This window comes from Panthera tigris, chromosome A2, assembly GCF_018350195.1.
Source record: "Panthera tigris isolate Pti1 chromosome A2, P.tigris_Pti1_mat1.1, whole genome shotgun sequence".
NCBI classification, from domain to species: domain Eukaryota; kingdom Metazoa; phylum Chordata; class Mammalia; order Carnivora; family Felidae; genus Panthera; species Panthera tigris.
Window position 1 is genome coordinate 70,427,921 of NC_056661.1, and position 14,209 is coordinate 70,442,129.

General features: G+C 39.0%; 1 protein-coding gene across 1 annotated transcript in view; it reads right to left on the bottom strand.

Annotated features, from left to right (window-relative positions):
• Positions 1–14,209, bottom strand: part of HECW1 (HECT, C2 and WW domain containing E3 ubiquitin protein ligase 1) — a 400,133-nt gene that overhangs the window by 373,023 nt on the left and 12,901 nt on the right. The window lies entirely within an intron of this gene.

A 14,209-nucleotide genomic window follows, 5' to 3' on the forward strand; every position in this document is an offset into this window, starting at 1 on the left:
TACTGCTGAAATATCTATTACTTTTATCCATTATGTGTGGCAATTTGAATATGAATAAATTCATATTTATTATACATTTTATTCATTGGTTTTTCATAGCTACAAAGATAAAAGAAATAACCATTGATTAACAATGGCCAATAAGCAAGATGAGAGAAGACAGAATGGTTTGAAGATACCCCATAATTAATTCACTTAATTCAGTGAACATCTATTGAGGGCCGCTCTGGGAACATGAGGATGGCTAAGACCTAGATTCTGGCCTCAGCCCAAATGCAAGCACACCAGCATGCTAGAGTGTTACAACGAATAATTTATTCTTTATTCTTTCGATGGTAGTTTTTCATGTATTACACTTTTGTTATCATGTGTTTCTTTTATAATTTTGTTAAAAGATAATTTTTAAAAATTAGCTATCCTTTTCATCAGAGTTCAGAATTGGTGTAATTTACATTCTCTAATTGCATGTTCTTAGATACTTAACTGCAGCTGCTAATTTTCTTCCTGTCTAGCTGTCATAGGATTCATTCTCAATTTACTGTTTAAAACACTTAAACAAGAAAGGGACAAGTGAAATGTAGTTCCTTGCCAGTTCAAGTGGCTTCATCCATGAATCAAAGACACCAGGCCTATATCTTTCCTGTTCATTCATAAATTCACTAACCATTACACCTGTGAGATTGTGCTGGGCACATGAGATGGGCAGGGCCCATGTGAGCACAGCAGGCCAGTGACAGCAAGGGTTCCCACCGAATCCATTCCATAAAATAGGTGTCTTTGTATCCCATGATAAATGCCTGCCAACTTTATTATCTTGGAGATATTATAATTATAGTAGAGAAAGACCATAACAATAATTTAGTACTTGATAAATATAGGAATACATATGCAGTTAAGTCTATCAAATAGCATGTTTAAATTGATCTTCACATGTTTACTATACAAAGTATTTAAAAACATATATTTATAAGTCTTTTGCCAAAGTAAAATACAATTTCCATGAACACTGCATAGTAATATTTTTAAATGTTTATTTATTTATTTAGAGAGAGAGAGAGGAGGAAGACAAAGAGAGAGAGGGAGAGAGAGAATCCCAAGCAAGCTCCGTGTTGTCAACGCAGAGCCCAACACAGGGCTCGAACTCACAAACTGTGAGATCATGACCTGAGCTGAAACCAAGAGTTGGGCACGCTTTACCCATTGAGCCACCCAGGTGCTCCCTGCATAGAAATTTTTAAGAAGTTCAATTTTATTATCATACAGATTTCCTTTGCTCTGTTCACTAATTTCATTCAACCCTCCTCTATGTATGCCCTTCTTGAAAATTTCTTTGACAAGCTCTAAACCATTTTTGTCTCCAAGGCCTCCTTTGTTCTTCCCGTTTCCAGTTGCCATGGATCCTAACCCTCTTGGTGTGGTCTCTGTTTATTGTTCATGTAAAACAATTTTACCTCTGGAGGGCATCTGAAAGAGTTGTTAAATTTGATAGCAGTATATAGCGTCTCCATAGAGACATTTACACTCATAGGCAGTTTCATAATTTCTAGGGACTTTCCTATATGTGATCTCATTTACTAGAACAAAGCACGGGCTTGTGATTTTGAAGGTTATGCTACAAGTTAACCAGTCTCCCACAGGCTGCTCTTCAGAGGTGCATGGATTTACTGCATGGTTTGAAAGCCAACTGCAGACTCACCAAATACTGCAAGGCACAGCCTGAGGGTGCAGTCCGTACCCTTTGCAGGTCATGCAAAATACAAGCTGGAGGCTGAGGAGGAATATCCACGTGGATTCAACACTGTTAACAACGTCCTAGTCCTGAGGTTACATATCTTCTTTGTATGTATCACATGTTATATAATTTTTAAAAGAAAACAAAAAGAGAACATGGAACATTTACAAAGAGAATTACTCTTGTTTCACTACGTCAGAAACATTACTCTGCACAAGTGCATCTAGAACCTACCGAAAACAGAGCTATAATGGCTGAGACCCCCCCCCCCACAGGACTCTGGTCTGGCCTTTGATTGAGCCTCAAGTAAGAAACACCAGAGCATGGCTTAGACACTCCTGCTTCCTGCATTCAAACACACAGAGTTCTTAAAATTTCCTCATTGGTGGCAAACCCAAGAATTGATTTAAAAAGTACTATTAGAATTGAGATGGAATTCAAGGAACATATCAGGATTAAAGGCTATTTCTCCAGAGGGAAATTGCTTTTCTAACAACTATCAAAAGACAACTGAAGTATTGAAAGTAAACAGCTCTTTTATCTTAACAGCAAGAAAAAAAATACACAGGCATGCACCTGGAAGTATCCTATATTTGTGAAATGGTAAATGAGGACCATCATCTTTTATCTCAGTTCTGTGTGCTTTACACAGACTCTACTTCCACTGCAGCTCCACTGGGTGGTCGTTAACGTCCCATCTGGGCCTGAGGAAAAGGAGGTCAGGACAATGGACTAAGCCACCAGATGCCACTCGGCCCCTAGGAGAGCCAGGCCAGAAACCTTTGTTTTTCTTCAAAGTCTTTCCACTCCCCACAGTCCTTGGGTTAGCTCCTCGATCCAGGCAGAAAAAAACTGAGATGTTGTAGAAGACATTTGAACTGAATGCCGAGTCATCTATGTTCCCAGATGGGAAAACTCAATATTAAAAAGAACTTTTTTTTTGTCTCAAAGTAATGCACAGATTTAATGCAACTTCAGCCAAAATCCAAATGGGATTTTCTTTTTGACAGAAGAGCCTTTTTGTGGCGATGCTACCCCAAAGTTCCTGTGTAGGCACAGACAGGGAACGAATGCATGTGCTTACCTCTGCTCCCTTCTTTCAAGCTAATGAGATAGCAGAAAACTTGAGAAGCAATAAAGTTACAAGAACCAAAAAATACAGGAGATAATGACAATGAATGAGAGATAACCCACCCACCTGTTTTTGAACCATAGATGGAAAAGGGAAATGTGATTAGCAAAAAAGAAAGCAGATACCAAAGAACTAGCCCAAAGAAAAAGCAGTCAGCAGAAACAAGCCAATTCACACTGCAGAATCCCAGAAAGTTCCAGAACTCGGGGGGGGGGAGGAGATGGGGGGTAGAAATAGGAGAAAATAGGGAAAGTTGGCTTGTACATCTTCTTCCCCCATCCCACAGCAATACATAAAAAGTTTATCCCCAGAGGGAATTTTTTCAAAGAAGCTCCAGATTACAAGGCACCAAGCACAGAAGAGGGGAGAGGTGCATCACTGAACTGCGCCACGTTGACCCCCACCTGATCCAGCTTCCAGCACTCTGGCAGTCAAGCTCAAACCCACAGGCAGGAGTCTAGTCTTCTTTTCTGGGAGAAAATGACCAGCTCAAGGGAAAACACTGCTAGATAATGAGGACTGGAGGGCTCTTCCGATGAAGTAAGGTACAGCAACTGATAGACTAAATCTCATTCTTAAATATGACCAGACAGCCAAGGATGACCATATTTTGAAGAAAAGCTTCTAGTAGGAAATATAGAGATTAAAACCAACAGACACATTAAAAGGATTTGGAAGAAAAAAACATCAAGGAGCAGAAAAAAACTAACAGTAAGGGGAAAAAAGGAATGTTATATGAGAGAGTTCATCCACAAAACAAGAACAGAAGTCTATAAAAAAAGAATAAAGAGTAGTATAAAGCTCTCAAAATTAAAAGTAAAATACTTACTTCACCACCATACAATTTTTTGAAACCAGTTGGAACTTTACTTCCAGATTATTACGATACTGTTCATTTATGTCTCTTATTTTAGGATTTTTTTTATCAGAGTTACATTAAAATTCTTCCAAATACATGTTTTAAAACATACTTTGGTTTATCTATGAGATTAGCAGTTTTAGTGCTTCATACTGTTTCCTATCTGCACTGACTTCCCTTTTGTTGGTTCTGCATTTTGATGGATTTTAATGAACAGTGTACTTCCTTGAACATTTTTCCAGAAATAATGCATTGATAGACTATTTACACAGTACTGCCAGGTCACAAAGTATATTTTGTAGTGTGGCTCTACGAATACAAATTTGTTTACATAAAATACTCTAGCCTCACAATCCTGGTGAATCTTGTTCCTTTGTCAGGCCATTAGTGAAGCAAATGAGCTACTTGATAACACTACTGGTCTCTTCCATCTTTTTTCTTTTTTTTTAATTTAAATGTTTATGGATTTTTCTCTTTATCCATGAAATTAAAACATATTGTTAGGATACGTATATGTGTGTGTCTTTTTCAATATCCTATATAGGCTCGGGGGGCACTTTTACACCGGAAACCACAACTCTTTCTTTAGCGCAGGTAAATTTTCTTCTATATGTCTTTACTTTTAAAAATTTCTTTTAGAAATTGTGGTTTATATACACAATGGAATACTACTTGGCAATGAGAAAGAAGGAAATCTGGCCTTTTGTAGCAACGTGGATGGAACTGGAGAGTGCTATGCTAATGAAATAAGTCATACAGAGAAAGACAGATACCATATGTTTTCACTCTTATGTGGATCCTGAGAAACTTAACAGAAGACCATGGGGGAGGGGAAGAAAAAAAAAGAAAAGGTTAGAGAGGGAGGGAGCCAAACCATAAGAGACTCTTAAAAACTGAGAATAAACTGAGGGTTGATGGGGGGTGGGAGGGTGGGTGATGGGCATTGAGCAGGGCACCTGTTGGAATGAGCACTGGGTATTGTATGGAAACCAGGTGGACAATAAATTTCATATTAAAAAAATTTCTTCTCTCCTATATATCTTTAAGTGTTGTTACTTCTCCACCTGCTCCAAGTTAGAGTGTGTGAGGGGAATACATGTATGTTAGATACTGTAAACCTATCCTTAGTCACTTATTTTTTGTAATGCCTATTTATTTACATCTTCACTCTGTTCTGTGAAAGTTCCTCAAATTAGATTCTAAATCCGCAACTCAATTCCTAGCAGTGTTTAATTGGGATTTGTTGCCAGTATCGGTGGGACTCTGTCAGCAAGCAAATTTTCAATTTCCTTTTTCAAAGCAGCCTACTTTTTTGGCACAATACCCTCCTTAACTGTACTTCAGATAGCTAATTGGAGTGTATTTAAATGCCTCTTGAATTCTGTAAAAATTCATTCTATTTTATGTGTTTTCCTTGAACATGCCACATCTTCCCCCCACTCAATTTGACCTGCTGCTTCTCTTTCAAGTATCTTCAGCCAAGATTCTTCATTTTTTGCCCATATTTACCAAATGAAAGTATAAATCAATTGCTTTTACAAGAACAGGTTTTACTAAGTACTTTCTGTGTGCTAGGCAGAGTGCTAAATAATATAAATGTTATGTCATGTAAACTCCGAAATAATTCTATGAGATAAATGTTATTACCCTGCGTGTTGCTTGGAGGTGAAAGGACACAGGTAGCCTTGCTGAGTTATAAGTTCTGTTCTGCCCAAATTACTGAAGTCTTTTGGCCTCTCAACTCTGCTTGGTCCTCCAGCCTCTGCTTGGGGCCATGGAGACATTTGTGCAGTCAGAGCTATGGGTGCCTGGAGGAAGTCCAGGACGAGCACCTGAAGTGATTTTCCTTTCTCTTTTCTGTATTTGTTGTGTGAGCACAGTCAGAGGGGACCTCCTTCCTTCTGCCCAGGTGGAAGCCAGCTGTGGCCCAGGCCCACTGCACCTAGTGAGCAGGCCACCATGTGGAGCCTGGGGGCAAGGCCGCAGCTGCCCTTGGTGGGTATGCAGGGTCAGACGTCTAAGTCCTCCATCACCTACCCTACCCCTCCCAACCTCAGTGACTCAGGGCCGGGATTTTGAGGGGTCTGCGAGGACACCCTTTTCTCTGGACACCCTGCTTTGCCTGTACCGGGTTGAGGATCACAAATCACTGGTTGATTTCTTGGTCATTCTGATCTCTTTAAAATGTTGCTTAAGTGATGGTACCCTTCCATGTTAAAAAATCTGAAATCAATCGCTAATATTATTAAGCAGTGTTATGGAGAGTGTTAACTAAAAGCTTAGGTGCCAGAGTCACATAATCTTGGTTCAAATCCTTGCTTTATAAATTACTGTGAACTTGAGCAAGCTATTTTACTTCTCTAAATATTTGCTTTTCTGTAAATTAGCAGTAATAACAGGCTATTGGACAGAATAAAGCATTTAGCACAGTCTTAGTTTGCAGTAAACACACTAAATATTATCATTATTTTTTATTCTAAAACCTCTATAGTCAGCAATGCTGCTAGGATATCTAAGACCACCATAGTAATTTAGAATTGTTTGAGTTCTAGGTTTGGGGGAAGAAAAAGAGGTACAAATAATAGAAAATTAAGTGAAAAACCATCATTATTGACAAGTGATATGACATATAAAGTCTAAATAACGCTATTATGTAAGTGCTTTTGCAGGTAAAAATGGCTTAAAAATATGAAGAATATACCTAGAGATGTATCTACTTTTTAAATTTATTCATTTTTAAATAATGTAGACTTACCAAAAGTTGCAAAAATAGACGACTTCCAGTTTACCTTCCACCAAGCATCCCCTAATGTGAACACCTTACGTCACCATGATGCGTTTGTCAAAACTAAGTATTTGGGTAATGCAATAAACTAGAGATTCCATTTACACATTTTACTGTCCTTTTTCTGTTCAAAATCCAGTCTCAGATCCCCCAGTCATGTCTCCTTTGGTCCTCCATTTGTGACAATTCCTCAGTCTTTCTTAGTCTTTCATGATCATGACACTTTTAAAAGAGTTATGGTCTGCTATCTTGTAGACTATCCCTCAGTGCGGGGTCATCTAATATTTTCTCATTAGATTGAAGTTCCGTGTTTTACATAAGTGTGCCGGAAGTGATGTGTCCCTCTTAGTGCATCCTATATGGAAGTGCATATCAATATATGTCATTATTGGTGATACCAGTTGTGATCCCTTGGTGAAGGTGGGGTCTGCTGTAAACGTATTATTTTCCTTCTGTAATCAATAAATACTTGATATTATGCAAATATCATGTTTGTTATCAAACTTTTACATTCGAAATTTAGCATCCATCCAGATCTTACCTGAAACAATTACCATGGGGGGGGGGTTCTATTGGTGATTTTCCATTTCCTTAATTTTTTTCTATATTTACCAACTGGAATTCTTGTCTAGGGAAGAGCTGTCCCTACATGTTTAAGACCCATTGAATCTCAGAGCTGGAGACTTCAGGGTCTTCCGAGGCCTCATACACCAGCAGCACTGGCATCACCTGAGAGCTTGTTAGAAATGCAGAACCTGAGGCCCCACCCAGGACCTGTTGGATCAAATCTGTATTCTAACAAGATTCTGGAGTGATTCGTGTGCTTCAAAGCTCATTTTAGCTCCATGTTTATTAACGAGTTTAACAATTGAAGCCACACTTGGAGTGAGCGGCAGAGCCAGTCAACAATCTGTCTCCTGACTCCCAATTCATGCTCCTCTTCTTACTTGGTTAATCCATTCCCAAAAGAAACCCAAGGCTGCACACAGGCTGCAAGTCAGAGCTGAATTTAATTTAAATATTTAGCACTATTTATATGAGATATATATAAATTCATTCTTTTTTTTTAATTCAAGTATAATTAACATACAGTGTTATATTAGCTTCAAGTGTACAATACAGTGATCAAATGCTTCTATACATTACTCAGTGCTCATCACAATAAGTTTACTCTTAGTCTCCTTCACCTGTTTCACCCAGGCCCCCCACCCACCTCCCCTCTGGCAACCACCGGTTTGCTCTCTGTAGTTAAGAGTCTGTTTTTTTGTCTCTTTTTTCTTTGTTCATTTGTTTTGTTTCTTAAATTCCACATATCAGTGAAATCACATGGATTTGTCTTTCTCTGACTGACTTATTTCACTTAGCCTTATACTCTTAGGTCCATCCATGTTGTCCTGAATGGCAAGATTTCATTCTTTTTTATGATTGGGCAATCCTTCATTATATATATATATATATAAATGAGATAATATATATACTATATATAATTATTTATATATCATATATAATATCTATAATATCTATAACTATGTATATATTATATATATATTATTTACATTACATAAACATTTACATATATAAATATGTTTTATATATGTAAATATTTATATATATATAATATGTATACTGTTTTCCACAGTGGTTGCACTATTTGCCTTTCCACCACCAATGTGCAATTATTCCTTTTTCTCCACATCTTCACCAACACTTGTTATTTCTTGTGTTTTTTATTTTTTCCATTTTGACAGGTGTATCAAATGATATCTCATTGTAGTTTTGACTTTCTCTGATGATGAGTGAGATCGAGCATCCTTTTATGTGTGTTGGCCATTTATATGTCTGCTTTGGAAAAATGTCTATTCAGATCCTTTGCCCATTTGTACTTGGATTGTTTGTTTATATTATTTACTTGTTAACCTCTCTGAGCTTTAGTTTCTACATGCAAATGAGGGAAATATTAACAAACTTTAAGGATAACAGTGAAGACAAGAGATAGCATGTGAAAAGCCACTGGTGGAGTGATGGACACAGAGATGTGCATGTGCATGCGTGCCCAGCTGTGGGGAGTGCACACACCTCCAGCTACACCTTCAGGGTCAGCCTCAGTAGTAGACAGCTGCCTCACCCACGGTCATGCCCTTCGGAAGGTGACTCATATCCAAAGACAAGGATACAGAGGCCCAGACATTTTGGCCCCACAGAAGACAGCCCTGTGATCATTGAAATGTGATCATTTTCAGCGCCAGAGGCACTCCCTACTAAACATCCCAAACACCCAACTCCATATCACAGTCCATTTTCAGGAGAACCAGAAACTGCCACATGATAAAAAGACGGTCTCAAGAATTGGGAACGGGTGTTATGAGTATGATAATATGATTGCTAAGCTTGTGGGGAAACACCTTTGCATATTGTCCATATCACTCAATACGACTTGATCCTGCGTGCATGAAGAACCCATGTTGCACCCCACACAGTGTTAGTTACAAAGACGGAGACTCCAGCAAAACAATGTTTGCTGTCAAGACTGAAAACTAAATGAGATTGTGCAATTAACCAAAATACGGTTTCGTCAAGAGTACTGTGGCCAGTGGGCGGTGCCTTCCCAGCCCAAATTCTCCTCATATTCACCTCCTGATAGAGCTCCATCAAGGGCCACCACTGGGGAACCCTGGGCCAACAGAGGGAGGGTCACAACTGGTTTTCTAACAAAACAGAACAGAACAAAACAACCTAATTTTACACAAAAAACTCATTGTTTCCTGAACAACTCTTTGCTTACCCTTGTCAAAAAAGTCCACAGACAGATGTCAGCAAGTTTAGGACACCCAAGTTGTGAAGAATGTGGACCTGAGTTTTGTAGTTCTGCTTTTTAAAAATGCTTCTATAAAGTTTCTCTGCACCTCTATTTCAGCTGTTCTGCAATAACAAAGGAAAAACTACATTGGGCTTCTATTGTAAAGGAATGTACCCTGAAAGTGAAATGAGATCATGTTTCTTCAAGCAAAGGGCAAAATGCGCTCTATATCGCTATCTCTACAGGCAGAAACAGTGTAAAACTCAATTATTTACTCTGATGAAAGATCTCTTAGCCTGAAGTGTTATTCACACACACACACACACACACACACACACACACACACACAGACCACATTCTTGCATGATTAAGTCCCTATTGCCATTAGAAAAACCAGAATAGGCACATGAAAATGCTTGCCTGGGTACTACCTATTATTCTTTAGCTCTGGCTTTGAAAGGTTGGTAAAGATTTCCTTGGAAGATAGACAACTTTAATGGTCTTTCACAGAAAATTTTAAAAGTACAAAATGTCCATTACCCACTGCTGGCCAGAGGCAAGTTCCTCAAGGGATACGCAATTGTACTAGCACATAAAGCAGCCTTAAAATAGTCTTTAGAAGCAATAGGGCCCCCCGAGGTGCCAAATAACCCAATTCTTATGTCCCCATTTATGATCTCTATGCTCTCCTCATGTTCTTTGTCTTCGTTTCCCATGTCCACATTTTCTGAGTTATGTACTATATTATACTGGGCAGTGGAAGTGGTGGGAAGCTCTGCCTGTGTGTGGACACGGGGCCTGACCAACCCCTGTGAATGATGGCTGCTGATACACCCCGTTTGTCTTGCTTGTCTACAGCAGAGTGGGAGTATCCAAAGAAGTCTGGTCCATTACACGTCCTCCATGTCTCTGCTTCAGAGGCTCCTCTCTTTAAAAACATGACAACCCCGTGGACTAAATCTTGCTCTAGCACCCTCAGGTGAATACCCTCACAATTGCCAGCACAATTGCAGTGATGCTTGGGCAACTTATAAAGGCTCTAGACTCTCTCTATTGGTTCCTTATATAAATGCTCCACACCTCATTGTTTTCACCCATCAAGGCTTATTCAGTATTTATTATTAATTTAAAATTTTATACACTGTCGTATAGACAAAAATATTTTCATGATGACATGAGTACACATAGTCCAGTGATTCTCAACCAAGGAGCGATTTTGCTTTCCAGGGGACATATGGAAATGTCTGGACAGATTTTTGTTTGTTACAACTGGGGGTAGTTGAGGCTGCTCCCAGTGGCAGAGGCCAGGGATGCTGGTAAGCATCCTACAAAGCATAGTGCAGATCTCCACAAGGAAGGATTTTGTGGCCCAGCATGTCAGTGGTGTAGAGGTAGAGAAACCCTAAATTCAATACCGTAGAAAACTGAATGGAAAAGGAAGTAAGGACAAAGCAAAAATTGGAAGCAGGAAGGTAGGATTCAGTCAAAGGCAAATATTTTGTTATAAACGAACCACAGATAACCTGCTCTGAGCTCCCTATCACCCAAACCAAAGAGGGAAAAATACCATATGGTAGAGGAAACAGTGCCCAAGAGATAAAAACTAACCACAACCACCCTGGGGAAGTTTCTTTTGGCCAACAAATCTGATAAGAATTCTTCCTAAGGCTAGCACAAAGGAGACACAGGGTGATGGAGAGGACCACATCTTCCATCATAAAGGCCCCAAATGCTATATCCAAGCGTGGTTTCAGGGAAACTAGCTCTCATAGCAGCCCACAGTGCAAGGATGTGACAGAAACCAACACAAGAACAAATCTACAAAGGACCAAAACTGGTAGAGCCAGTCCACTTCTGCTCTGTTTTGCCCTGGTGGTACCATGTAGAAAATAGAGTATTGGGCAGACCATAGATCTTTCAGAAAATATATCATGTACTCTGTTTCTCACAACCACACCCCAGTGACACTTGGGCAACAGGGAGTTTGAAGATATCTCCTGCGGCACTGAGTTAGAACAGATGGATTTTCAACAAGGGGAGTCCGCCGAGGTACACTGAAAGAGTGCTCTGTGGCCACAGCCAGAAGCTAGATTTCCCAAGCAACAAGACATGTATCCATTGCAAGTAGGAACTGTTCATTCAGATATAAGAAAAAAGGAGGGCAAAACAACTCTGATTTTACCAGTGACATATCGCTCAACTGTATTAAGGGGGCAACAGACACTAGACTGAGTTTGCACAGCTTAATCCATAATCCAATCAAGATTCAAAGGCCAAGGAAAAATTACTTAAAAAGTGTAAAATAAATCCTATTGAGAGAACTAGCAATGTATTTGAAAAAACGTAAAATATCGACTTGATACCATGTACCAAATGTATAGCTTATCTACTCAAAGATTCAAATGTTAAAAATATAGCCAAGAAACAATTAAAAAGACATATGTTATTTGGTCTGAATTTATATCATCCATTCATCTATTCTTAGGAAGGAGAAGGCATTTTAAGGCTACCTTTCTTGCAAAGCAAGAAAATAGTGAATAAAATATTGATAATTTTATTAAACCAAGTTTAATGTCATGGGTTTTTGCACATCAGAAATGCCATAAAACCTTGGACCCAGATTTCAGTGTCTAATTCTACTCTCCCATAAAGAAACCAGAGCTACTTGGAGAAATGGCTGATGCTAGCACTGAAACAGGAAATATATAAGATGGGCCTGCATGTCTTTGGTGGTACCAGGAACTAAGGAAGTGCTCAAGGGAAACCAAACCCAAAAAACCCACATGATGATGGGGTATGTAAAAAGAACACAGAAGTCAACTGAAAAAGCTCCCAATGCCCAAAGCTGGAACAATTTGAGCAACAAAATAAATAATGTATCATCAGATTATAGCTTGAAGCATAAAATAAATACTCATGAGTCTGTACCGACATAAATAAATGATTGAATGAACAAATAAGTGGAGGAGAAGAGACAAATCTCCCGTGGAGAATAATTCCAAATAATTTCTGTAGGTACTCTGCCCTCAAGGAGGTGGGGCACAGCTCTCACTCCCAGAGTATGAACAGCACATTATGAATTCCTGTGTGTAAAGGAGAAAGGAAGAGGACTTCACAGTGGAGAAACCTGACACACACCTCATCCAGGTGATCAAGGTCAGCATCAACAGTGACAAGTCACACTGACACATGCCCTTGATACTATGTGAAAATGGCACTCTGCCTCTGTGGCCTTCCTCCTCAAAACATACAACCTCACACCAACTGTGAGAAGAAATCCCAGTACAGGGACATGCCACAAATATCTGACCAGCACTCCTCAAAACTGTCAATGTCATCAACAACAAGGAAAGTCTGAGAAATTGTCACAGCCAGAAGGAGCCATGATGACTAAATGTAATTTGCTATTCTGGATGGAATCCTGGAACAGAAGAGAGATGTTAGGTAAAAATTAAGGATATCCGAAAGTCTGGCTTTCAAGTTAATAGTACACAAATACTGGCTTATTAATTGTAACAAACGTACCATATTAACATTAGATATTAATAGTAGGGAAAACTGGGTGTGAGGTATACCGAAATTCTCTGTAATAAATACCTTTGCAATTTTTCTGTTAACCTGAAACTGCTGTAAAATTAAGTCTATCTTTTAAAATACCACGGTCCTTCAAAAAGTTAAACAGAATTACCAAAGAACCCAGCAATTCCACTCCCAGATTTATACCCAAAAGAAGTGAGAAGAAAACAAATATGTGTGCATAGCAGTATTATTCACAACTGCCAAAAGGTGGTAGAAACAGCACAAATGTCCACCAGCTGATGAATGGCTGAGCAAATTTGAACATATACATACAGTGGAGCATTATTCAGCCATAAAGAGAAATGAAGTACTGACATGTGCCACAACGCGGATGCACCTCAAAAACATTATGCTAAGTGAAAGAAGCCAGACTCAAAAGGTCACATTTTTAAAACAGATGTGCACAGGGGCGCCTGGGTGGCTCAGTCGGTTGAGCATCTGACTTCAGCTCAGGTCATGATCTCACGGTCCATGAGTTTGAGCCCCGCATTGGGCTCTGTGCTGATGGCTCAGAGCCTGGAACCTGCTTCGGATTCTGTGTCTCCCTCTCTCTCTGCCCCTCCCCCATTCATACTCTGCCTCTGTCTCAAAAATAAAATAAAACATTAAAAAAATTTTAAACAGATGTGTACAGATTTATTTAAAAGGAAGGTTATCTTTTGAATAAACCAGTGAAAATTGGCAAGAACCTAAATGCCCAGCAACAGGACCTGAGTTAAACTGGATTATATCTATATCTAAGGACCAAAAAAAACAGTGTCAGAATAATTTTTCATTATTTGAAGATATTATCACAATAAATAATGGGGAAAAATGACTTGCAAAAGGTTAAAATGTGTATGTGTTATGCATGTACATTCATATGGTGATAGAAGAAACACTTAGATTTTCTATAATGACTATGGATCTCCATATACAGAGAAAAATATTATTTAAAAATAGCAAAAGGTTTAAACATTATTATATTATCCTGATAGATTTTTTTCACTTAGTGATGAAAAATGTACCTAAGGTCTTCCTGCTTCTACAACTGAGCTCTGATCAGGAAGCTGGCTTGAAAATAAGAGCTAAAGGGAGAACCATTTGGGGATCACAGTTAGCAAACCAAGGGTTTGATGAATGAAAGAGTAGGGGACTTCATCTTAAATATTAGGATGGGGCACTTGTGTGGCTTAGTCAGTTAAGAGTCTGACTCTTGGTTTTGGCTCAGGCCATGATCTCATGGTTCATGAGTTCAAACCCCCCTTCAGACTCTGTGATGACAGTGAGGAGCCTGCTTGGGATTCTCTCTCTACCTCTCTCTCTCTCTGTCCCTCCTCTGCTCA